At 37.4% G+C, this 27,313-nt stretch overlaps 1 non-coding gene across 1 annotated transcript; it reads left to right on the forward strand.

Moving 5' to 3' along the window:
- Nucleotides 1-3,490: 3,490 nt before the first annotated feature.
- Nucleotides 3,491-3,597, forward strand: LOC141625253 (small nucleolar RNA R71). Its single transcript, XR_012535043.1, has one exon. It is a non-coding gene; the product is annotated as a small nucleolar RNA R71 (small nucleolar RNA).
- The last annotated feature ends 23,716 nt before the right edge of the window (nucleotides 3,598-27,313 follow it).

A 27,313-nucleotide genomic window follows, 5' to 3' on the forward strand; every position in this document is an offset into this window, starting at 1 on the left:
TTTTCAATTTTTAGGCATTTTCTTGAAATTTTATCAAATTTACAAGTGTTTACAAATATATACAAATATTCACAAGAGTGGATATTTCCCTCCCCACGCTTGAAATGTACATTGTCCTCAATGGACAAAAGCATAGGGAGTGAATTAGTAAAAAGAAATGAACATATTTTTGTATTTTTAATTTTTGAAAAGAAAATAACATATTTTGGGTATTTTTGTTTTTGAAAATGAAATGGACATGTTTTTGGTGTTTTTAAATATATGGAATTTCCTCCCCACACTTATTTATTTGCATATTTCCAATGGAAATAAATGTGTGGAGGAAATTTCGAAATAAAATACATGTTTTTGAAGATTTTTTGATTTTTCAAATTTTTAGTGGTTTTTGGTTAAGAATATAATGCATGAACTATTCTATATGCTAAATTTAAAGGACAATGCAAACTACACTACATGAATGCAAAGAGAACTAATTTAGATTAACTCCTATTCGGCTAAGTAAACTAAATGCAAATGCAAGCAAAACATAAATAAAACAAAGGAAGAGAATACTAACAATGTGGTGGTTCTTAAGGGACTCCACCAAACCTCTCATCCAAAATTGTTAGTTGAATTCCCAAGTAGCGTGATCCATGTCACTCAAGACACGAAGGAGATGGTCAAAGCTTCTAGAAAAACCCTCAACTAGACACAAGTAGTTCCATGCCATAGTAATTCTCACCCGACTTCTCTTCCAACGCTTCTTCCCGTTCTTCCACTTGCTTCTCTCGGTATTGTTCCTAGGATCATCTTGGTGTATAGGATCCTGTATTTCAATGTAGTAGCTAGAAGGAGAAAGTGATGGAATCTCATAAACTTCATAAAGAGAGGGAATGTCCACATGGTCTTTGAGACAAGGGAAATGGTGGAGAAAAGGAAGTGGAGGAGTCAACTTCCAATCTTTGAGGTTCAAATTGCTACCATTCATATCACATTCAATTTGACTCTCCATGTGAGTCGAACCATTTCCAAAGAGAAGACCCTCAATTTCTTCCAACCTATTGTCAAAACTACCAAGATCGTAGTTCTTGTCATGGATTCTCAACTCTCCAAGAATGGCAATTTCGAATTCATCAACCTCCGTTTCCCAACTTTTTTCTTCTTCCTCACACTTGTCATTGACAAGCACTTCTTCTTCAAAGATTTCGAAAGGAGGTGGTAGTGGGGAGTCTTCCTTATTATCATAAACATCCCAGATAAGGGCACCATGCTCTTCATAACTTCCCTCCCCACACTTATCATTTTGCAAGGAGTCTTCATAAGTGTCCCATATGGGAGGGTCAAGTTCATCTTCCTCACAACTCTTAGTATACTCCATTCCACTTCCATTAAGAGACATATCTAAGGCATTAACTTGAGCTTCCCAAGAATCATTTGAAGAGTCATCTAACCAAGATGCATCTTCTAAAGAGCTTAGATTAAATGAATCCGAAGAGTTTAAGAATGATTCAATCTCATCATTAATTTGATCTTCAAATTTATCTTCGCTTGAGTCATATTCACCCAAATCTCCTTTACCATCAACTCTCAACACAAGATCACCTTCATTTTCCTCCTTAGTTAGGCAAACTTCCAACGGGTCCAAATATGAAGGCTCAAGATTATGCTCATTCAAGCAATCCTCTAACACATCCACTCTACAACAAGAGTCACTCATAGAAGGAGATTTCATGGAATTTTCCAACGAGAATTCTATCTTGTCATCACCAACTTGAAGAGATAGTTTGCCATTCTTAACATCGATCATAGCACCCCCGGTAGCAAGGCATGAGCGCCCTAGGATGATTGGAATTTTGGATCCATCACATAGAAATCGCAAGGTATCACAAGTTTTCCCACCTTGAGTGGAACATCCTCCACTAGGCCAATTGGATACCTCACCGATCTATCCGCGAGTTGCAAAGATACTCTTGTAGGTGAGAGCTCAAATCCCTTCAACTTCTTGAAAATATTGATAGGCATTAGGCTAATGCTAGCTCCCAAATCACATAGGGCCCTCTCTATTTGAATGGATACAATTGTGCATGGGATAGAAAAACTACCCGGATCTTCAAGCTTTTGGGGCAACCCATTCATTAAGATTGCACTACATTCCTTGGACAAATTCACCGTTGTTGTTGGACTCAAGGAATTTTTGTTGGAAATCAACTCCTTCAAGAATTTTCCATATGCGGGTATCTCCTTGATGGCATCAATAAAAGGCATGGTGATGTTCACACCTTCCATCATGTGCATGAATTTCCCATACTTTTGCTCAAGCTTTGCTCTTGCCAACCTTTGAGGTAAAGGGATTGGTGGCACATACGGTCTCACGACTTGTTGCTTGGGTTCTTCAACAATCTTGGTAGGTTCATCAACTACCATGGGAGTTTCCACAACAACTTCCACAAGATCATCTTCAACCACTTTTGGTGGTTCAACCACAACTTCCGGTTTGCGGCTCTTTTTCCTCTTTATGAATGCGCGGTCTTCCAACTCTCTCCCACTCCTCAAATGAATAGCATTTATGGTTTTTGGATTCTCCTCGGTTTTACCCGGAAATTTCCCACTTGAGGCTTGTAATTGGCTCACTTGAGAAGCCAATTGGGAGATTTGATTGTCCGTCATTCGTTGAGAGGCTTGCACTTGAGTTCTCAATTGGTTGATAGAGGAAGTTGTCTCCTCTTGTTTTTGAGTGGAATGGTTGATGAATTGTGTTTGAGTGTTGACGAGTTGGTTTTGAGAATTCATCAATTGCTCCATCATAAGCTTCATGTTTGACTTTGGTTGGGTGGATTGTTGAAAAGGTTGGGAATTTTGTTGGAAAGGTGGGTTGTTCGGTGGATTGAGTGGTTGAAACTGTTGTCTTGGTTGGAAGAATCTTCCTTGGAAACCCGGCGGGCCTTGGTTGAATGTTGTATTTGGCTTTTGAGCTTGGAAGTTTGGTGTAAATTGTGATTTTTGTTGGAAAGTGGGGTTTTGGACATTTTGTGAGCCATAGGAAAAATTTGGGTGGGCTCTCATTCTGGGGTGGGATTGGTTGTTGTTGAATGCTTGATTTGCCGGGCTTGATTCCCACACTCCATTCACTTGCTCCATACAACTCCCATCTCCAATCATCAAAGGACACTCATTTGGTGGATGTCCTTGATCTCCACAAATTTCAGAAGAATACACTTGGTTCCTAATAGTAGAAGTGTTGTTTGAACTCATCAAGGCAACTTGTTGCTTGAGCTCTTCTATTAACCCCTTGACCTCAACATTGTTGGCCGACTCAACGGTTGACTTTCCCTTTCTCTTGTGCCTATCATTATTCCAATGAAAAGTTCGGGAAGCCATTTCCTCAATAAGTTCCTTGGCCGTCTTGTGATCAATTTTATCTAATGCCCCCTTTCCCGAGCCGGAATTTAGGTTCATTTTCATTTCATTGCTCAACCCCTCATAAAAGTTGTTGATCAACTCATCATCTCCAATCCCGTGATGAGGACACAACCTTTGGAGTCCCTTATACCTTTCCCATACCCCGTAAAGGGTCTCATCATCTTGTTGAGTAAAGCCTTGAAGCTCACTCTTGATTCTTGCGGTTCTTTGTGGTGGGAAGTACTTGTTTAAGAAGGCCTTGGAGACATCATCCCAAGTCCTAAGAGAATAGGGCTCACAACTCTTCAACCACTCCTTAGCACCCCCCTCAAGGAATGAGGAAAGAGCCTAAGGCGGAGGGCATCCTCCGACACTCCATTTGCCTTAAACATGTCACAACTATCCAAGAATTCATTAAGATGTTCGTTGGGGGTTCTCGGTAGCTCCCCCTCCGAATTGGTTTCCTTGGACTAGTTGTAACAAAGTAGCCTTCACATCAAAGTTGTTGGCTTGAATGGGTGGCTTGACAATACTTGGGTTCACCACCTTCTTCGGAGCCAAATTATCCCGCATAGGAACCGCGGCCATTGTTGCTTCTTCGGAAATTCCAAGTGGATTCTCAAAAGACTCAAAAGTACCCGGTTCTTCTAGAATGTCTTCCACTACTAAATGTTTTTCGGAAGTTAGTGTTGGAGTTAGTGTCCTCCACAATAGTGCGTTTACATAATAAATCTCATTAAAGGAATATCATCAGATATTTAATTATTTGATCCTCTTCAGTTGATTAACGTAAATCGATAACGGTTGGCTGACTAGAGTTTGACGTTATTGTCGTGAGACAGCGGTGATCAACTGACCCCTTTCGGTCACACCTAAAGGAACGAACCCCAATTGACAACTAATTAATTGTATGAGATACAATTTATTTAGTCCCTTGATTTATAGACTAAAAGGTTAGTCGATTATTTTTTTAGAGAGATTTCGAGTTGCGAACTCGAGGCACGACATTTATTATTTAATTATGCGATAATTGAATAATAAATTTTGGGAGACGGGTTTTAGTTAATTAATTGTTAATTCACTAAAATTGTACTAATTGATTAATGTGATTAATATTAGTACGTAAATAATATGTGTAGCGGTACATGTATATTTACGGAGTGATTTGAACGAATTAATTACGGAAGTATTTAAACATGAAACGATGTTTAAAATAAAATTACACGTATTTGTGCGACAAATATAAGAACCAATATGGACCCGTAAATGGGCAAGTGGACCGTGTAAAATATAGTTGTGGATGATTAGGAATATAATCATTTCACCTTACTTTATATTCTTCCATAAGTTATCTTATAATCTTTTTTGCATGTGATGTAAGATTGACAAAAAATAAGAAAATCACTCCCACACTCCACCTCCACCTACCCGGCCTCATCCCCCTTATACACTCCATCATTTGTTCATTTTTTCACTACAACACTTGAACTTTTGCATGTGTTCATCTATCTTCTCTCTAAAAATAATAACCATCATTTTACTAAGTTGTTAGTAAACTAAAAATAATAACTAAGATTGTTAGTATTATTTACATATTATCAAGGGTTTATTTTACAAGTATCTAGTTAGTATTTGTAAGATAATTTGTGGGTGTAGTTCTTGGGTGCAACTTGAAGGAGACTTTTTTTTGAAGGTTTTTCAAGGAGGATCATCCATGTCTTTTTAGCTCAAGAACAAACTAGAAAGGTGATCTAGTTTGTGCCCATATTACCATAAAATCAATGTAAGGAAATTGTTTTTCCTTAAACTTTCATTTTTATGCTTTTATATTTGCATGCATGTTACATAGATCACCAAAATGATAATTTATGAGATAATTTAATTTTTATTAGAGAGTCTAATTTGGATCTATGATCTTTCAGTTAGAGTTTCTATCAATCCCCTTCTTCGGAGTGAATTGAATCTTCTTGCGGTAGCTTCGATCTCATGGTCAATCGGATGAATAGGTTGACCTCTACGATTTCCCCTACTCATGCAAAAAGTCCTACACACTCAAGATAAGGATTAGTAACACAAAATACTTAGTCTAAACTAGAACAAAAACAATTAATATCTAGCCGAACTCCCCGACAACGGCGCCAAAAACTTGATGGTTATCAAATTAAACCTCGCAAGTGCACGATTTGTTGTTGTACACTTTTGAGGGTCGATCCCACAAGGAGTTGGTAGACTACTAATCGTTCTAATTCCCTAGTTTAGCTAAGTCAAACGATAATAGGGTAATGGTAGTAATATAACACTACACTAGCAAATAAAGAGGCAATTAAACAAGACAAGTAAAATCAAGCTAAAAGAGATTAAGAGTTAATCAAATGATAGGAAAGGCTAGAACTCGGTTCTCCCACGACTATTCGTAATTTCACATAACAATTCCCTAGGCTAATCTTAAGGGGTAGAAAGGTAAGGGGGAGATAGCTCTAATTCGCCTACTAACTCCCTCTCGGGCTCATAATAGGACACTAGCTCTACCCACCAACCCCCCTCTCGGGTTCGAAGGTTGGAATCCCTAACTCAACACCCAACTACCCCAAAAACATGCATTTTCCCAAGGTGGTCAAGTAATTGGTCAAGGTCACTAAGCACTCATCGTATTCCGGGTCATCCCACTCTTCCTCTCGGAGGTCGATTTCAAACGCTATAGCCTAGAGGTACCCTCCATTGGTTCTCCTTTTCGGTCTCAACCTAGGTTAGTCATAAGACCAATTTCCGGGTATCCAATTTACAACCTAACCAACTCTCGTTGGTGGACAAGGGTTACAAATCGACACTACCCAAAATTAATGCATAAACCATGTCATTCCTCTAAACTACCCTCACCAATTTCCCCCAACAATTAGCCTTTATGAGAATCAATTAGTGAAATTACTCATGTCGGGTCAAACCGAGTCCTAGTAAAAGACTACTCACTATTCATGGTTATTTTAACAAGGAAACTACTAAAGGTGGTGACTTAAAAATAAACATTATGAGATAAGGATTTCTACTATTAAGCATGCAATTGACAACAAGGAAGATGATATTAAACCGATTAAGCCTTAACTAAGTGGAATTAAGCAAAAAGGAAGTAACTTTAACCACAAGTAAGGTAAATATTCAAAAACAAGGGAAGCATAAACTAAGGAAACATGAAATTAACAACTAAAACAAGGAAATAAATATGAGAAAAGGAGATATACCAACAAATAAGAAAGGAAATAACTTGATTGAATTGATTTCTTCTGAAAAATCTAAGAACAAGTGAGATCCAATATTCTTCCCAATTTTCTCTACCTACCCAATTTTTGATCCAAAAACAAGTGTAATGAAAGTTATTCTTACAAGGTTACCCATTTGCTATATATACCATGGGCTTAAAAACATCAAAATACAAACAATTCTCAAAAACAGCCCGGTTACTATTCCCAGCCGGTGTATCGATACACCGCCCGCCCCTTAGTTACACCGGCTGGAGGAAACTTACACTGCCCGCTGACAAAGTCACACCGGCTGACCAAAATTACACTGCTCCTGATCACAATGGACATGCTAGGGGAAGGAGATACACCGACAAGGCTAAATGAGATACACCGACTACCCTTAAGTTGCACCGCGCCTGGTCACAATACACTGGCTAGGGGAAGGAGATACACCGACAAGGTTAATCTTGATCCTTGGCTACCAAATGTTGATCTGTTTTGCATGGGGAAGCGTGCAACACTACAAAAAGCTTAGCAAATAATCCGGTGAGACTCATTTAGGCAAATTAATCATAAACTCGAGTAATTATCAATTAAATGCACCAAAATTAGGACTAAAGCAAGGATTTTTGACACGAATGAAGGGGCGATAACGTAGTTATCAGGTACGAACGGTACTCGCCTGGAGCCTCTCTAGTGGGCGTTGGTCGACTCATCTCTTTCTTGTAAACGGTCTAAAAGAACAAAAAATAAGGAAAAAAATGATATTATATTTAAAAATGAAGAAAATACAATAAATATTAAAATTAAGAATGAGAGAAATACAATAAATATTAACTTGCGTCGGTATTAGGAGCTCGAGGATTAACCCACTCACTCTTCTTGTTTTTCTTTGCTTCTCAAACTACTTGTAGGGTGTGGCCGACTCACCCTAAAAGTAGCATAAAAACATAAATTGATTATATTCGGCAATCAGTAATTCTAACCAATTTGTGAAAATAATAAATACAATACTTACCAATTCCTTGAAAGCATCAGAGCAACTCTTATGGCCTAGAGTGTGGGTGCCTAATGCTTTCCCGTCTTTAGCACCCGACTTTCTATTTGCCGTGTTTATTTTCGAAATTTTGGCAAATTTTAAGAAGCTTGGTAATCCACCTCGTGACCGCCTTTTGCCATTCATGCTTAGCGTCATGGCCAACATCGACGGACTTCACATGTTTCTATTTCAAAAACAAGTGTTTAATTAGTAATAGAAAATATGACTTTAATTACAAAAATAAAATAAAAATTATTAACGTAAAGTAAATAATAGGTAACTTTGAAATTACCCTAAACCAAGTCCACATCTTCATGCGCTGTGCATGGCTTGCCTCACTCCATTTGGTGAAGTACTCGTCATCTGAGATGTTATTAGTGAACGACCAACTGACATATTGTTTTGCAGACTTGTCATTCCACCTGAAAATTAAAACATACATAGATATTAGAAATTCAAATAAAATTATTTGAATGATATATTTTTCATAAAGGTAAAAATAAAATATTAGAACACTTACCATTGACCACCTTCTTGGTTTTGTGAGAGAATGATCTGCATGTTCTCCTCTTCCGCTGTTATATTCTGAACATCCGCGTCGTCATCATGAGCCTCTTTGTGCTCCTTCTCACGGCGAGATCCCCCACTACCACTCCCTATCATCCTTCGAAGGAAATTTGCCATATACTAATTATAAACAATGCAAATTGTTAGTCCAATAAAAATCATTAGTACAAACTGTTAGTCGAAAACAAAATTGAGTGTCATGAACAATATAATAAGTATATAATTTAACAATGTGTTATAGAATAAGAAATAGAGCAGAAAGGGTAGAGAGAACTTAGAGAGAAATAAGCAAATCGATTGAGAGAGGTAAGAGAGTTATCTATTATTCATCACATATGGGGTATATATAATACATAGATGGTGGGTTTATCAACACCCTAGTTACATGTATAATGGGTATAAGCCCAATGGACATCCATCTAACTAATGTTTCATAACACTCCCCATTGGATGTACATTGCTGAAGAACATGTCTCGTTAAAACCTTACTAAAAAAAACCCTATGGGAAAAACACTAGTAAGAAAAAGAGTACAATATTCCTCTAGCACGCAAAGTAATAAGCTGCCTCATTAAAATCTTTCTATGGAAAACCCAGTGGGACAAAACCATAGAAAAGGAAAAAGAGTACATCGCGTGCACACTCCCCCTGATGATGACATCAGTTGTAGAACGTCAATACAACTCATGATGTGGCAAACTTTCTCGATCTTGTAAATAGCTGTCGTAGTACTTACTCAACTTGATAGATGTCTTCAATTAATAGGAGTCATTGATTGCTTCGAATTTCATAACATGAAGATAGTAGTTCATAATGATTTTTGCGTCTTCACTTCAAATAATCTTGTCCCTTTTGTAATACTGCATCTTTTCTTTGAATGATCATATCATCAACAATAAGGTGCATGTATATAATATGTGACTAAGTTCTAAACTATATGATATAAAGTAATGCAATGATGTAATAGAAAAATAAAATGCAAATGCTTAACTTAGTTTTTGTATATGCATATGATGACTCGATAATGCAAACTGTACAATGTTATTTTAAATCTCCACCATAATTGGGATGGATTTCAGGTTTAATTTATGAGCTCTTTAATAACTCCATATATATATATATATATATATATATATATATATATATATATATATATATATATATATATATATATATATATATATATATATATATATATATATATCGATATCAAATGGACTTATAAAGTCCTAATTCATTTGGCAATTGAATATTGCGCGCAAATGTATATCCATTACATATGGATATACTTTTATGATACTGTAGGTGTAATTTAATATGCTAAAACTTCTTTTGTTTTACCAACTTTTGACTTACTTTCTCCCTCTAAGGTGGTAAAAACTATATTCAAGATAGATTGCAATCATTCACTTAACCACCTTAGAATGCGATTTCTCATGATAAATGAGATTTCATAAGTGAGGATCCGGGGAATATTGTATAATGCAATTGATTATCAATGTGCTAAATCAAAATGTCAAATGTAGAAGATCAACTTTATTCACATGATTATCAAATTATGAATTGGAATAACACATATTACTCGTATTTCTGTATGTGGTCGTCAAGCCACTTAAAAACAATTTCAATTCGTATTGAACTATAAGATCTTTGTTCAACCTAGAGTAATATGCAATTTCATTGTTTTAGATGTTCAAGTATCATCATACACAATTTTAGTGTAGTTACTGATGTGTAATAAAATGTATATACCCCACTTGAAAGAGTCATTACACATTATTGTTTGTATAAGCTCTAAGCTTAAAAAAAATGCATAATAAGACTCCTTATGGACTTCAAAATTCTTCTACTCATATTTTAAGCACTTGATAATATATGCTTAACCATTTCATGTCAATATTTGATAGTAGCTCGCAATGTATTATAATACTCCATAGATGGAGTAGGATGCCTTAATTGTACTGCAATTGTCCACTTTCTTGCCAAATGTAAAGTTGAATGCTAACTTATGGTTAGCTATTATATCATATGTGCAAAGAAATGATGTGGTATAGCGAATATGACACGTTTAGTGTCTCATGAAAATGTAAACTGTCAAAAATGATTAATATCCCTTTGGGAATATGACAACGAAGTTATTCATTTTGAGTAACCATTAGTTTGCCGTCTTAATAGTGTTAACATTACTCCGTATGACGAATACTTTAAGTCTGTGGAGAATTTAACTTTGCGTATGGGGCAATGAAAATAATAATGTGTAAGATTACTCCATATTAAATTAGTCTCCATTTAAGTTTATAGGAGAATGACTCATAATAATGTGATAGGAGATGGATTTTCACAAAACTGATAGAAGCTCATTGATACCCGTCGTGAGGTGTCAAAAATAAATTTATAATCTCCAACTACAACTATAGCTAGCGGCAGTCGGGTCGAACCACAGAGAGGCAGACGTAAATTCTAGTTGTTTAAATTCGGTCTAAGGTAACAATAAGGTGGGGGTTTGATTGGATTGGTCTATAGCTAATGAGCAATAAAATAAAGTAAACTAAGCAAATAGATGAAATCAAATATAAAAGGGGGTACTAGGATGGTCGGTTCGTTATAGCTTCGGCGGCAGCATACTAAACAGGACTAAATCGAACACATGTGAGGCGGGAAACAAGAGGTCCTCTCGGTCCACTCTTAACAAATAGCATCTTTCGATCTCGCTATAGGTCCCTAATATCACTAATACTGACTCTCGTCCTGAAAAGTGACTAACGGTCTAAACTCTACCTATCTTTCGATCTCAGCACAGTTTAGTCATCTTAATTGGTGATCTAACAATTTTCCCTATCTTTCGATCTAATGGGCCAGTCATAAATTAAGCATCTAACTGGTCGCATGCATTCGATTCGTTAAATACAACATTAAAATCAATTAAAACGAAAGGTAACCTCACGTGGTCAGTCGATCGACCTGGTATGGCAGTCGATCGACTGACACGCGATTTCTGTCCAATTTTAATACTACGCCGCCTACGCCATAATTCCCCTACATCCTAGCATAATTATTTAGCTACTCATGCTGAAGGTGATAACAACAATAAAACTAGGGCATAAAAGTACTGAATTCATAATTAAAGCGGTAAGACAAACAATTAACATGCAATGATAAAACGGTTTCGGGAATCTAACTAGCAATTCTATACTAATAACGAAATAGAAGTGAATTGAAATAGGGCCGAAAAATACCGAGATTGCAGAGGAAAGATTAAGAATAAGAACGAAAATTCCAATGCTAAACAATATTCCAAACCCTAATAAAACTTAAGGTTACTGTGTAAAACTTAGATAAAAATCGGATCCTTCAAACTGGTGTTCTAAGTTACGTTATATAGCAAACATACGTAACTTTTATTTCCAAAACCTAAACTCAATGGGCTTGCGCTTCCTCGGTCTTTTAATTCTCGTCTGGGATAGTAGATTGGTCGATCGACCGAGCATGGCGGTCGATCGACCGATCTTGATATCTGATAGAGCTTCGAACCCGCAGGTTTGTCGATCGACTGATGGCAGTGGTTGATCGACTGCTTGAGCTGCTATTGACTTCTATAATCTCGTGGATTTGTCTTTTGGGCCTTGAATTGCGCACCAAGCTCGTTCCTTAAGCGAATACTTCACGTCAATTGCAATGCGGGATAATCGGGGGGATTTAGCTCGATTTTACTGGATTCTTCACATTTCGCAATAATGTACAAAAATACGGAAGTAGACGGAAATAGGGAGAAATGTAGCATAAACTACATGAATGAGCTCTGAAATGCGTGTAAAATGGGATGTAAAACATCATATAAAAGACACGCATCAAACTTCCCCAAACCGAACCCTTGCTTGTCCCCAAGCAAGAACTAGACTCGATCTAATTACCTAATGGAACGAGTTCAATCTCAGAGCGAAATGCAACATGTAAAGCCTAAACCAATTTAATGTACAACCAACAATCAATTAGCAAATGAATCATGCAAACGAGTTATAGAGTCGTTAAAACTACTGAACCGTCAACTGTAGAGACTCATCAAATTGGACTCTCACGGGTCGCTCATATCACTCAAACAAGCACAGGTGAATAATGTAAAGATAGAAAGAATTGGTTTTGTAAAGACTCTCACCTAACTGCGACCTATAAGAACATGCCTGCAATCTAATATGAAAGCAATCTCTACAACCGTACATACGCATTCCAACCAACAAGAGACCATGACACATGCCGAGGTATATATGTGGATATGTGAGGTATGGGTAAGAAGAGGCAAAACATTTATGGAAAAGTGGAGGTACAGGTGATCAAGCTAGTACCGAAATGGAACCATATGGCAACATCCAACTTCTTGCTCAAAAACAAATGGAACGGTGCTATAACAAGCAAAAATGTCACAATCTCCAGGTATAAAAGTAATCAACTAACTCCCCACAAAATATGAATAATACATGGGAGCAAAAATCGCCAAAAGATAAGGATTTTGAATTATGCGAATTGATTCTTTCTCTTTTTCTCGAACCTCAGTCGATCGACCAAAAGGGGCAGTCGATCGACCGCATGAACAGTACATAACTCTTTTTTTTTTCTTTTCGAATCATTTTTTCATCTTTTTTTTCTTTTCTTTTTCTTTCTTTCCTCCTTTTCATCTTTCCAACAATATCTCAAACATGAGCATATGCTACCAAAAACTAAGTAACAATCCCAAGAACACAGACTACTAGCTTGACAAGGGCAGACTAAATGTAGGATGTAGTAATGGGACAAAACGGCTGTTTTTGGCAGTGTGGGGTTCATGGGCAAAACGAATGAGGGGAAACCTCTACCACATGTGTCAACTAACCACAGACCGAATGCGTACAGGTATTAAGCAGATTAAGTTCATATTTATGCACATTTATGTGACATGCCTCATAAGGAGCACTACTCACATTCCTAAATAAACTAGTCATAGATGTCACCAGTTATAGGCTCTAAATCTCAGAAATATGATGTAGCTTGCCAATTTTCAAAGTCAAGTCTCATGTCCAGCAAATAATTAACGAAAACTCATAGGTATGCATTTATACGATTCTACTAATAACATGTTAATCAAGCAAGGCTCAGGCAAAACAGGTGCAAAATGCAATATCATCCTTGAAATACTACCGTTTCGACTCGACCTATATGCTAAAATAAACGTGCATTTTTTGGATTTTTTGAAATTTTTCAATTTTTTTGAATTTCGTATAAAATGAAATGAATAATGCAAAACAGAATGTAAACGTGAATGCAAGCAAATGATATGCGACGCAAAACCCGTCCTCAAACCAAATCGCACAATGTCCCCATTGTGCAAAATCATGTAATGAAGAAAAGAGAAATGGGAATTTGCGGGAAAATAAATAAAAATGACATGAAGTGGAAATCGGGAACTTACAAGACTTTAAACGCAGCAAAAGAAACCTCCCCAAACCAGCGTGGGCTAGGAGGTTTCAGTAGCCAGCAGTGCTACTAATAAGTACCTGAAAGACAAATAAAACCCACGCATAAAATCGAGAAGACAATTTTGAAGCGGTAAATATGTGCACAAATGAGAAAATTAGAAGAAATAAATAATTGGACGGAAAATAAAGTGGAGTAGAAAACTCCCTTAAGTCCGCATATCGACCAAACACAGCAGAGGAGAGGTCGTGAATAGGTACAGCAGCGTCCTTGGTCGATCGACTAAGAACGGCAATCGATCGACCAATGTGTCGAGAACGAGTAGCTCTGGAAAGTGCAACTCAGTCGATTGACCAATGTAGCCAGTCGATCGACTGAAAATACTGCTGTACTCCTTATTTCTTCGTATTTGCTCAATTACGTGAGCTAAAGAGGTCTAAAAAACCTGTAAATGCACAATAATACGCGTCCAAAATTGCGCAAAACCCAGAATAAAGTCTCAAACGCATAAAATCCTAAGCAAGCAAAATAAAATTCGAAGTTTCGCGCACACAAAAGTAATAAAAAGTGTCTAACAAAAGCAAATAAAAAGTTTGGAAAACATGTGATCAACTAGTAGTTGGTCAAGAACGGCCACGGAATGGCCCACTTCGTCGGCTTCTGGCTACTAGAGGTAGCCTCAACGGTGCTTATCTTAGCAGCTGCACCCTTCTTAGCTTCCACGTCCGTATGGCTCAACGGATCAACACTTTCATCGTCTCCCCAATCAATGACCTCTTCTTGCTCATCAAAGTCCAAGTCGGACTTCCATGCCTTGACCGGTTCGTCATCAACTTCCTCATCAGTGGCATAGCTAAGGCAACCAAGACCTCCTCTTTGAATGATCGGCCTCTTTACAGTTGGAGCAACTTGCTGTTCTTCCTTCCCCAAACCAGCTCCTGCGATATCAGAAATAGACAAATCTTCCTCCAATTTGCTCCCAATCTGGGGCGGAGGGGTTATAACAGGAATAGAGATAGGTAAATCAGGAAGCACAAAGTACGATTTCTTGTCAGAAACCGTGTTACAAGTCACAGGCCACATGGGGTCCTTTTTCTTAGATGGCTGGGCAAAAACGATAGAGTGCTTGCCTACTTTGAAAGTCAAGGTACCCAGACCGACATCTATGACTGCACCAGCAGTGTGCAGAAATGGCCTACCCAAAATAATGGGTATATGAGCATCCTCAGGCATGTCAAGTACAACAAAGTCAACAGGGAAGAAAAACTTCCCTATTTGGACAGGAATGTCTTCTAAGACTCCTATTGGCTGGACCGCAGATCGGTCAGCCATCTGTACTGTCATATCTGTCACTACGAACCTAGTCAATTTGAGCTTTCTAGCTAGACTCAAAGGCATGACGCTTATACTAGCTCCTAAGTCACATAATGCCTTCTCAATAGATAAGGTACCTATATTGCAAGGAACAGAAAGGCTACCCGGGTCCTCTAGCTTGTGAGGTGCAGTGTGAGACAAGTAAGAGCATGACTCTTTAGTTAATGCGACAATATGAACATGTTCAAGTGACTTTTTCTTAGACAAGAGTTGTTTCATGAATTTAGTGTAGGCAGGCACTTGATTAACTAACTCAAGGAAGGGTACTTGTACATTCAAGCTACGAATGAGTTTCTCAAATTTATTGAAAGATACCTGTTCCTTTGTTGACACTAGTCTCTCCGGATATGGGGCTGTAAGAAGTACCTTAGCCCTCTCCTCTAATTTGCGCATGCCGGTATCCGTGGACTTAGGCTGGAAGTCCACTGCTTTCTCCTTGTTGAAGCTTGAACCCTCCTCAGACCGTCTCAAATGTGAGCCATTGACCGACATTGGGTCAAACTTCGGAACCGGGACGGACCCATCAGCACTCGGGTCTTGCCCCAATACTTTCGGAGTCGTCGTACCCCGAAACAAATGGTCCCTCAAGTTATCGGGCATCGGAGGACGAAAAATCTCGCTATCAGCAGTGATCTTGGTCGATCGACCACTATCCTCAGTCGATCGACCGAGGTGTACAGTTCCAGAAGCTGCTGTAACCCGCGTATCAGTCGATCGACCGGGTGTATCAGTCGATCGACTGATATACCTGGTAGACGCCTTTTTCTTTGAATTATTCGTTACAGCTTTCTTTTGACTCGGATCCGCCTCATTCTTTTCAACAGCGTCCTCGACCATGGCAGGCCCCTCCAGGGTGGACCCACTCCTCAACGTGATAGCGTTTAGGGTCTCCTTTTGGTCGGTTTGAGTCGGTAAGTGTCCCGGAGCTCGAGTGGTACTCTTACTAGCCAATTGAGCAATTTGGCTCTCTAGTAGCTTCATCCCGGCCTCTCTTGCTTGGGACTCCTTCAGCAACAAGTTCTTGAACTCAAGCAAAATCGAGAACCATGGGATTGTTGTTCTTTGCTACGGCACATAAGGAGGTTTTTGATATTGTTGTTGCTTTTGATGAGGGGGCACATAGGGTTGCTGCTGCGGAGGTGGAGTTGGATTTAGGACATTCTGGCTACTCCACCTCAGGTTGGGATGAACATTAGGCTCATAGTAGGTGTTTGTCTGCCTATAATGTTGAAATGCAAAGACAAGACTCAAAGGGACTAGGACAATTCTTCAAACGTGTCCCTCGGCTCCGCACCTTTCACGAGGACGAAAGGACCGTCGACACAACATTTACTTGGTAAATACCCCCCTTTGAAGCTCCTTCTAGTTCATACTTGTCAAATCTCGCAGTGAGAGCTTCAAGTGCAGCTACAGAAGGAGATTCAACGCTCCTCCTTTGATTCCCTCTGGAATTCCCATACTCAGCCTTGTGGGTGGCTAGATCATCAATGATCTTCCACCCCTTGGTTTCTCCCAAATTCTCAAAGAAATCGGCCACCGGTGCAAAGCATCCAAAATAGCCTTCGATCGTCATACTGACCCATTATAGAATCGATTGCACAAGCTCCATTTTTCGAACCCATGGTGCGGTATGGTTCGCACCAACTTCTTAAAACGGACCCATGCTTCGTGGAAGTTCTCGTCCGGCCCTTGTTTAAAGCTCGTGATTTGAGCTCTAATTGCATTGGTCTTCGAGGCAGAAAAATATTTCTTGTAAAATGCCAAAGCCAATGAATTCCAATCGGTGATCCCATGAACGGCTCGGTCCGGATCTCTATACCACTCCCTTGCAAACATCACGAAGGAGAAGATGAACATGGTCTCCTTGATCGGTCTTGGGTCACGCTGGTGGTGGGGGTATGGAACAATGAAGAGTCAATAAATGTCTCCATATGCTTAGCCGCATCTTCATCTCAGCCTCCCGAACCGGTTTCTCTCAACCATATTAATGTATGAAGGCTTTGGTTCGAACTTCCTGTCATCTCCTGGTAATTCGAACCCCTTATATAAATTTGCAGCTGTCGGCTCAGAATGACTAGCTATACTCGCTTCCTCAGCCATGACTGGAATTTCTGGAGAAGTGACTGTCTCGGCTGAAGAAGTGGAAACGGGTGAAGAATGTGGGTCTTCCTCGAACAGCTCGTTCTCGTAATAGCTTGACAAAGTACTCAGCTCTTCCTCTGTCGGTAATACCCTTTGTGATCGTCTCAACTCGCGCAAAAATTTCTCAATCTCAGGATTGAATGGTACTAGTTCACCACTCTGTGACCTGCGCATAAGAGGAAACTACAAAAAGAATATAAGAAAAGTTTAAGGAACGAATGTCCCTTAAACTGAGAAAGACTAAATTAAAACAACTAAAAATTAGAACTATTGCCTCCCCGGCAACGGCGCCAAAATTTGATACCCGTTGTGAGGTGTCAAAAATAAATTTATAATCTCCAACTACAACTATAGCTAGCGGCAGTCGGGTCGAACCACAGAGAGGCAGACGTAAATTCTAGTTGTTTAAATTCGGTCTAAGGTAACAATAAGGTGGGGGTTTGATTGGATTGGTCTATAGCTAATGAGCAATAAAATAAAGTAAACTAAGCAAATAGATGAAATCAAATATAAAAGGGGGTACTAGGATGGTCGGTTCGTTATAGCCGGCAAGATACTAAACAGACTAAATCGAACACATGTGAGGCGGGAAACAAGAGGTCCTCTCGGTCCACTCTTAACAAATAGCATCTTTCGATCTCGCTATAGGTCCCTAATATCACTAATATCTCGACTCTCGTCCGAAAAGTGACTATCGGTCTAAACTCTACCTATCTTTCGATCTCAAAGATAGTTTAGTCATCTTAATTGGTGATCTAACAACTTTCCCTATCTTTCGATCTAATGGGTCAGTCATAAATTAAGCATCTAACTGGTCGCATGCATTCGATTCGTTAAATACAACATTAAAATCAATTAAAACGAAGGATAACCTCACGTGGTCGATCGATCGACCGGGTATGGCGATCGATCGACCGACGCGATTTCATCCAATTTTAATACTACGCCACCTACGCCATAATTCCCCTACATCCAAGCACAATTAATTTAGCTACTCATGCTGAAGGTGATAACAACAATAAAACTAGGGCATAAAAGTACTGAATTCATAATTAAAGCGGTAAGACAAACAATTAACATGCAATGATAAAACGGTTTCGGGAATCTAACTAGCAATTCTATACTAATAACGAAATAGAAGTGAATTGAAATAGGGCCGAAGAATACCAAGATTGCAGAGGAAAGATTAAGAATAAGAACGAAAATTCCAATGCTAAACAATATTCCAAACCCTAATAAAACTTAAGGTTACTGTGTAAAACTTAGATCAAAATCGGATCCTTCAAACTGGTGTTCTAAGTTACGTTATATAGCAAACATACGTAACTTTTATTTCCAAAACCTAAACTGAATGGGCTTGCGCTTCCTCGGTCTTTTAATTCTCGTCTGGGATAGCAGATTGGTCGATCGACTGAGCATGGCGGTCGATCGACTGATCTTCAAGATATCTGATAGCTTCGGAACCGCAGGTTGGTCGATCGACTGATGGCAGTGGTCGATCGACTGCTTGAGCTGCTATTGACTTCTATAATCTCGTGGATTTGTCTTTTGGGCCTTGAATTGCGCACCAAGCTCGTTCCTTAAGCGAATACTTCACGTCAATTGCAATGCAGGATAATCGGGGACGGATTTAGCTCGATTTCCACTGGATTCTTCACATTTCTGCAATAATGTACAAAAATACGGAAGTAGACGGAAATAGGGAGAAATGTAGCATAAACTACATGAATGAGCTCTGAAATGCGTGTAAAATGGGATGTAAAACATCATATAAAAAACACGCATCACTCATCTTAAATTATGATGAAATTATGATGATACGAGACCATCTTACATTAAATTGATAAAAGATCATCTTAAATTATGATGACATGAGACTGTTAAATAGATAGAAGAACGTCTTAAATTATAATGACGGAGACTATCTCACATTAAATAGATAGAAGATTGTCTCGAATTAAATAGATAGGAGATCCTCTCACATTAGATAGATAGAAGACCATCTCAATTAAATATATAAGAGACTATCTTGTATAAATAGATAAGACAATGTCTCACATTACATAGGTAGGAGTTCATCTCACATTAAATAGATAGGAGACTACCGTCTCATATTAATTTAATAGGAGACCGTCTTAAATTATAATGACTGGAGACTACGTCACATTAAATAGATTGCAAATCGTCTCACTGTAAATAGATGTGAGACCGTCTCAATTAGATAGATAGGAGACTATGTCACATTAGATAGATATGAGAGCATCTCAATTAAATAGATAGGAGATCATCTCTCATTACATAAATAGGAGACTGTCTCAATTAAATAGATATGAGACCATCTCACATTAAATAAATAAAATATTGTCTTATATAAGTTATTGCTCGACAGTTGGAGCAACGTGCTAACAATGACGGTATATTATATTGGGCTAACTTTAATATTCCTGCGGCAAGAAAAGTATAGTTCATTAAACATGATTCCACCATGAAGTTATCGAAAATAATTAAATTAAAACAATAGAATCAAACAAAGTAAAAGAAAATCATTTAGTCGCGTTAATGGACTGATAGATTATATCACACTGCAAGGTCAAAATAGCAACATATACCACTAGAAAATATGCCGAGCCGCCAATATGCTATTAACATGAGGATTGAAATTAAGACAAAAACAATTCTTGTCCGTGTTCGAATTAATCATGAAAACCAAACTATGCACTAAATTAACTATTGAGGGCAAAGTATTGGATTACAACTTCCAAAATCCATACGAAGTATTAATTTATAAATATCATTTAACGCTAAATCGAAAAACAATTGTGATGGAAATGTACCTTAATCATACCTTATACGAAAACTCTTATATTGTACCTCCTTTCTTTTAATTCGCTTAGTTGGCTTGAGTTTTATGCTGATAACGTATTATAGAATAAGAAATAGAGAAGAAAGGGTAGAGAGAACTTAGAGAGAAATAAGCAAATCGATTGAGAGAGGTAAGAGAGTTATCTATTATTCATCACATATGGGGTATATATAATACATAGATGGTGGGTTTATCAACACCCTAGTTACATGTATAATGGGTATAAGCCCAATGGACATCCATCTAACTAATGTTTCATAACACTCCCCCTGATGATGACATCAGTTGTAGAACGTCAATACAACTCATGATGTGGCAAACTTTCTCGATCTTGTAAATAGCTGTCGTAGTACTTACTCAACTTGATAGATGTCTTCAATTAATAGGAGTCATTGATTGCTTCGAATTTCATAACATGAAGATAGTAGTTCATAATGATTTTTGCGTCTTCACTTCAAATAATCTTGTCCCTTTTGTAATACTGCACCTTTTCTTTGAATGATCATATCATCAACAATAAGGTGCATGTATATAATATGTGACTAAGTTCTAAACTATATGATATAAAGTAATGCAATGATGTAATAGAAAAATAAAATGCAAATGCTTAACTTAGTTTTTGTATATGCATATGATGACTCGATAATGCAAACTGTACAGTGTTATTTTAAATATCCACCATAATTTGGATGAATTTCAGGTTTAATTTATGAGCTCTTTAATAACCCCAGATATATATCGACTGTCAAATGGACTTATAAAGTCCTAATTCAATTGGCAATTGAATATTGCGCGCAAATGTATATCCATTACATATGGATATACTTTTATGATACTGTAGGTGTAATTTAATATGATAAAACTTCTTTTGTTTTACCAACTTTTCACTTACTTTCTCCCTCTAAGGTGGTAAAAACTATATTCAAGATAGATTGCAATCATTCACTTAACCACCTTAGAATGCGATTTCTCATGATAAATGAGATTTCATAAGTGAGGATCCGGGGAATATTGTATAATGCAATTGATTATCAATGTGCTAAATCAAAATGTCAAATGTAGAAGATCAACTTTATTCACATGACTATCAAATTGTGAATTGGAATAACACATATTACTCGTATTTCTGTATATGGTCGTCAAGCCACTTAAAAACAATTTCAATTCGTATTGAACTACAAGATCTTTGTTCAACCTAGAGTAATATGCAATTTCATTGTTTTAGATGTTCAAGTATCATCATACACAATTTTAGTGTAGTTACTGATGTGTAATAAAATGTATATACCCCACTTGAAAGAGTCATTACACATTATTGTTTGTATAAGCTCTAAGCTTAAAAAAATGCATAATAAGACTTCTTATGGACTTCAAAATTCTTCTACTCATATTTTAAGCACTTGATAATATATGCTTAACCATTTCATGTCAATATTTGATAGTAGCTCGCAATGTATTATAATACTCCATAGTTGGAGTAGGATGCCTTAATTGTACTGCAATTGTCCACTTTCTTGCCAAATGTAAAGTTGAATGCTAACTTATGGTTAGCTATTATATCATATGTGCAAAGAAATGATGTGGTATAGCGAATATGACACGTTTAGTGTCTCATGTAAATGTAAACTGTCACCAATGATTAATATCCCTTTGGGAATATGACAACGAAGTTATTCATTTTGAGTAACCATTAGTTTGCCGTCTTAATAGTGTTAACATTACTCTGTATGACGAATACTTTAAGTCTGTGGAGAATTTAACTTTGCGTCTGGGGCAATGAAAATAATAATGTGTAAGATTACTCCATATTAAATTAGTCTCCATTTAAGTTTATAGGAGAATGACTAATAATAATGTGATAGGAGATGGATTTTCACAAAACTGATAAAAGCTCATCTTAAATTATGATGAAATTATGATGATACGAGACCATCTTACATTAAATAGATAAAAGATCATCTTAAATTATGATGACATGAGACTGTTAAATAGATAGAAGAACGTCTTAAATTATAATGACGGAGACTATCTCACATTAAATAGATAGAAGATTGTCTCGAATTAAATAGATAGGAGATCCTCTCACATTAGATAGATAGAAGACCATCTCAATTAAATAGATAAGAGACTATCTTGTATAAATAGACAAGAGAATGTCTCACATTACATAGGTAGGAGTTCATCTCACATTAAATAGATAGGAGACTACCGTCTCATATTAATTTAATAGGAGACCGTCTTAAATTATAATGACTGGAGACTACGTCACATTAAATAGATTGCAAATCGTCTCACTGTAAATAGATGTGAGACCGTCTCAATTAGATAGATAGGTGACTATGTCACATTAGATAGATATGAGAGCGTCTCAATTAAATAGATAGGAGATCATCTCTCATTACATAAATAGGAGACTGTCTCAATTAAATAGATATGAGACCATCTCACATTAAATAAATAAAATATTGTCTTATATAAGTTATTGCTCGACAGTTGGAGCAACGTGCTAACAATGACGGTATATTATATTGGGCTAACTTTAATATTCCTGCGGTAAGAAAAGTATAGTTCATTAAACATGATTCCACCATGAAGTTATAGAAAATAATTAAATTAAAACAATAGAATCAAACAAAGGAAAAGAAAATCATTTAGTCGCGTTAATGGACTGATGGATTATATCACACTGCAAGGTCAAAATAGCAACATATACCACTAGAAAATAAGCCGAGCCGCCAATATGCTATTAACATGAGAATTGCAATTAAGACAAAAACAATTCGTGTCCGTGTTCGAATTAATCATGAAAACCAAACTATGCACTAAATTAACTATTGAGGGCAAAGTATTGGATTACAACTTCCAAAATCCATACGAAGTATTAAGTTATTAATATCATTTAACGTTAAATCGAAAAACAATTGTGATGCAAAATGTACCTTAATCATACCTTATACAAAAACTCTTATATTGTACCTCCTTTCTTTTAATTCACTTAGTTGGATTGAGTTTCATGCTGATAACGTATTATAGAATAAGAAATAGAGAAGAAAGGGTAGAGAGAACTTAGAGAGAAATAAGCAAATCGATTGAGAGAGGTAAGAGAGTTATCTATTATTCATCACATATGGGGTATATATATAAGCCCAATGGACATCCATCTAACTAATGTTTCATAACACAATGCAAATTGTTAGTCCAACAAAAATGAAGTGTCATGAACACTAACTACGAACAATGCAATCAAACAAACTCCTTACAAGTGCTTCAAATTTGATTGAATGATAAAATTCATACATAAAAATGATTTGATTAAAATTCATACATTAATATTGTAGAATTACAACAACTCCCATCACTCATCACTATCACTATCACTACGAATCAAAAGAGGTTCATCATCTGAAAAAAGCATTCCGACTTCTTCCTCTTCTTCCACATTTTCCTCTAGAAAATTATCTTCAACTTCAACTTCAACTTCATTATCCTTTCTTCTCCGACATCCCCGTCACCCATTTCCACAATCACTTCATATTCATCTTCACTTTGTGACACTTCCACCAAAATTGGTGAAAATGAGTGATCATTGACAACCACATCCTCTTAGAAGACAATTTCGTCAACATGAGCATTAACATGTGATCTTGCCTTGATTTTAAAAACCGCGAACCATTGATTACCTTTCTTAGTGGTTGGATAAGGATCCTAATAAACTTGATCGACTTGAAAAGCTGCCACGAATGGGTTATGTCCACGAAATTTCTTTTTCTCATTTACATCTACAAGTCCGTATACCTTATGGATATTAAGTCCTTGTTTGGAATTATCAAACCAATCACATTTAAACAATATCACCCTATAAACCCTTTGCTCGGTATAATAAGCAAGCTCAATTACTTTATTTAGGGTTCCATAATAGTCCAACCCTTCTGTAGAATTCACACAAACCCCATTACTTAAGGTAGCTTTCGAAAGATCAACTCCCTCTTTATAAGCTCGAGATTTATAGCCATTGATAGAATATCGTCTCCATATCTTCACCTTGCTACTAGGACCTAATGCTAGAGCTATTATTAAAGGGTCCTTTAATCTATAAGACTATCAATAAAACAATATGTTCATTAAGGTGTTATATATATTACTCTCCATAACTAAAGATATGGACAAACAAAATGTGCATTGGTATATGAGTATGAAGCAAACATATTACTTACTTCATTTCGGAACCATTTCGGATAACTTTTGTCATGTTTACTCCAAACATCATCACAGGACGTGATATCAGGAAATGTGAGTTTGATATGTGTCTCAAATTCCCTATATGTACCAAAAAAATGTTTTAATTATGTATTAGCTATAATTTTGATCTAATTTGATAATTAAAAATGTATTGAGTAACGACGAAGTAATAACTTACTTTTCATAAGAGACTAAGAATTTCCCACAATTTCTTAACACATAAAAATGAGTTTCTTCATACTCTTTCTCACCTAAGTACCTCTGAATACATTTCCCGGTTGTAGTTCCCATGTCATCATTGAATAACTCAGGTAAATTTGAATCTAGGTCGTCATCGGAATTCACACCAACATCTAAGTCTTTCACTTTTGTGTCAATGTGATTTTCGAAATATAGGGAACATAAATTTGCAATTTCCTCTAACAAAAAATAATTGCATATGGAACCCTCCACCCGAGATTTATTGCCAATCTTTATTTTTATATGATTAAGAAATCTCTCAAATGGATACATCCATCAATATTGAACATGTCCTCCAACCTTCGCTTCATAAGGTAAGTGAATAGGCAAATGCTCCATGGAATTGAAGAAAGACGGTAGAAATACCTTCTCTAACTTGCATATTATCTCCGCAATGTTTGACTCTAGACATTCCATAGAATCAACTCTAATCGTAGAAGTACACAGGTCTCTAAAAAATTGGCTTATCTCAGTTATTGCATTCCATGAACCAGTCGGGAGCAACTCTTTCAAGGCAATAGGGAGTAGCCGTTCTATAAAGACATGACAATCATGACTTTTCATGGAATTCAACACCATAATTTTATGGTCAACACACCGACTCAAATCTGAAGCATAACCACCCAGGAATTTCAAATTAGCAACCCATTCACATAGAGCCTTTTTCTCCACAGTTTCTAAAACAAACCTAGATGATATGGGCCGTTTATAACAAAGTTCATTAAAGTCGAGTTTATCCTTAGTGCCAAATTTAGTTTTACCTGGTAAATCCATCATCGTGTTGATAAACTGTTCAAAAATGTTTTTCTCAATGTGCATAACATCTAACTTGTGTCGAATCAACAACGTTTTTCAGTAAGGAAGTTCCCAGAATATGCTTTGTTTCTGTAATACCCGTCATTTTAGGGACCCGTTGACCGACGTTGACTGACCCTAGACATCTATCTTGACCTTCGGAAACCTTACGAGTGATGACTTGTGATGGTGTGAGCTTTGGAGTGCATGATACTCGATCTAGCTGAGGCTACTCGATCGAGTAGCTTATGAGCTCAATCGAGTAGAGGTCACTCGATCGAGTAAGTTGGTTACTCGATCGAGTAACGGGTTTGCAGCGGGGAATTATAAATCGTAAATCATGAAACCCCAAATCATTTCTCCACCTTCCTCCTAAACCTAAATGCCGTCACTCCTCTTCTCCTTCACCATGGTTCACCTCCTTGATGGCTTTGTGAGTGAGAGCACCTTAGGGATGGGATGCTTGAGTCGGGTAGCGATCTTGATGTTGGATTGCTGTGTAATAGGTATGTGTTCGTCATCATCATCGTTGTCCTTGTTTTAAGTAGGTTTATAGTGGTAATAATAGATGGTTATAATGATTGTATAGGTGGTTTTCATGGTTGATGGGTGTCTTGTGATCGGATGCAAAATTGCTGCGGTTTGCTTAAGGTAGGTTCGCCTACTCAGTACTGCTGATTGTCTAGAGAGTCTGTTGATGTTGTTTGGTTGCTTTATAGTCAGTAATGTTGATTGGTTGTGGTAGTTGTTAATGTTGTGTTGGTAGAGAAGTTAGTGATTGTTGTTGTACAAGTGATTGTGATTGTTTGTCTGTGGTTCTCGAGGTGCGCCCTCGGCTGAGTTGAGTCACTTGCGAGAGTAGCTTCACGCCCTTGATTCGCCCTCCGTGGAACCCGCCACGGGAGGAGATGTTCACATTAAGGAACATGGGTTATCGCTCGGATGAGATGAGTAGGGATTAGGTGGGAACGGCTACGGTCCCCCACTGGCGGTGTGGATTACTGGTTGCGATTGGTAATCTGGCAGGACTAGACCTTTGGGCAGCCAGAGATGCGTGGTTTGTTGGAGGAGATGTGGTGTGTATGTGTGTTCTTGTAGTGTGTGGTGTCTTTTATATAAATGTTATCTCAGTTGCTGACCTTGTATGGTTTTGTTGTGTAGTCTGTTTGTGTTGTGTCTGCCGTGATCCACTATGGTGAGCAGTCAGTCTTAGCAGGTTGATGTTGGATCTTAGCTGGGTGCTTGGAGGGATGAGTCTACCACGAGTCATGGCAGATATAGCTTCACATAGTTTATAGTAGTCTTGAGTTGTATCTTTTATATTCTCAGTTGTTTGTAATTCACTTGTAATATAACATTAACGTTCTTTTATCGACATGTGATCATTACTTTCCTCGGGCAACCGAGATTGTAATGCCCATATCTGCTAGGGAAGGTCTTGTTAAGGCTCCTGGGTAGACGGGGGTGTTACAAAGTGGTATCAGAGCGATGATTTTGGAACCTGTAACAAATGAGCCTAATGAACGTAGTGAGTCTAATAAAATGAACCGGATGTATGTGTGTTGGGAGCCCCAAATGATGCTTGATTTTGGGTGAGTCGGTGCCCTCATTTCAAAATCATGGCCCCATTATGCTTAAGCCCGTCACCGATTATGGGAATATCGAGTCGGGAATTATGTGCCTAGTGTGTATAATGGTTAAGTTAGAAATAACTGTGATAAAGTCTATGTTAATGTTTAGTACGTGTAATTATGTTGATGATCTGCGTAGGGTTATGGTTGAGTAGAAGTTTGAGTGAATGTGGTAGAAATGGTGAAGTGTCAATAATGTATGACAAGGTTGGGTGATGTGGTGGTAATGATGCGTTCTAAGTCTTTCTATGCGTATTAGTTTATAAAGGAATTGTGAGTCTTGCATGTGGTGATGATAGTAAATAGTAAGTTTTGAACTAGTTGTAATGTTTGTCAAGTAGTGATTGGAAATTATGATGGATGAA

Source organism: Silene latifolia, chromosome X, assembly GCF_048544455.1.
Source record: "Silene latifolia isolate original U9 population chromosome X, ASM4854445v1, whole genome shotgun sequence".
NCBI classification, from domain to species: domain Eukaryota; kingdom Viridiplantae; phylum Streptophyta; class Magnoliopsida; order Caryophyllales; family Caryophyllaceae; genus Silene; species Silene latifolia.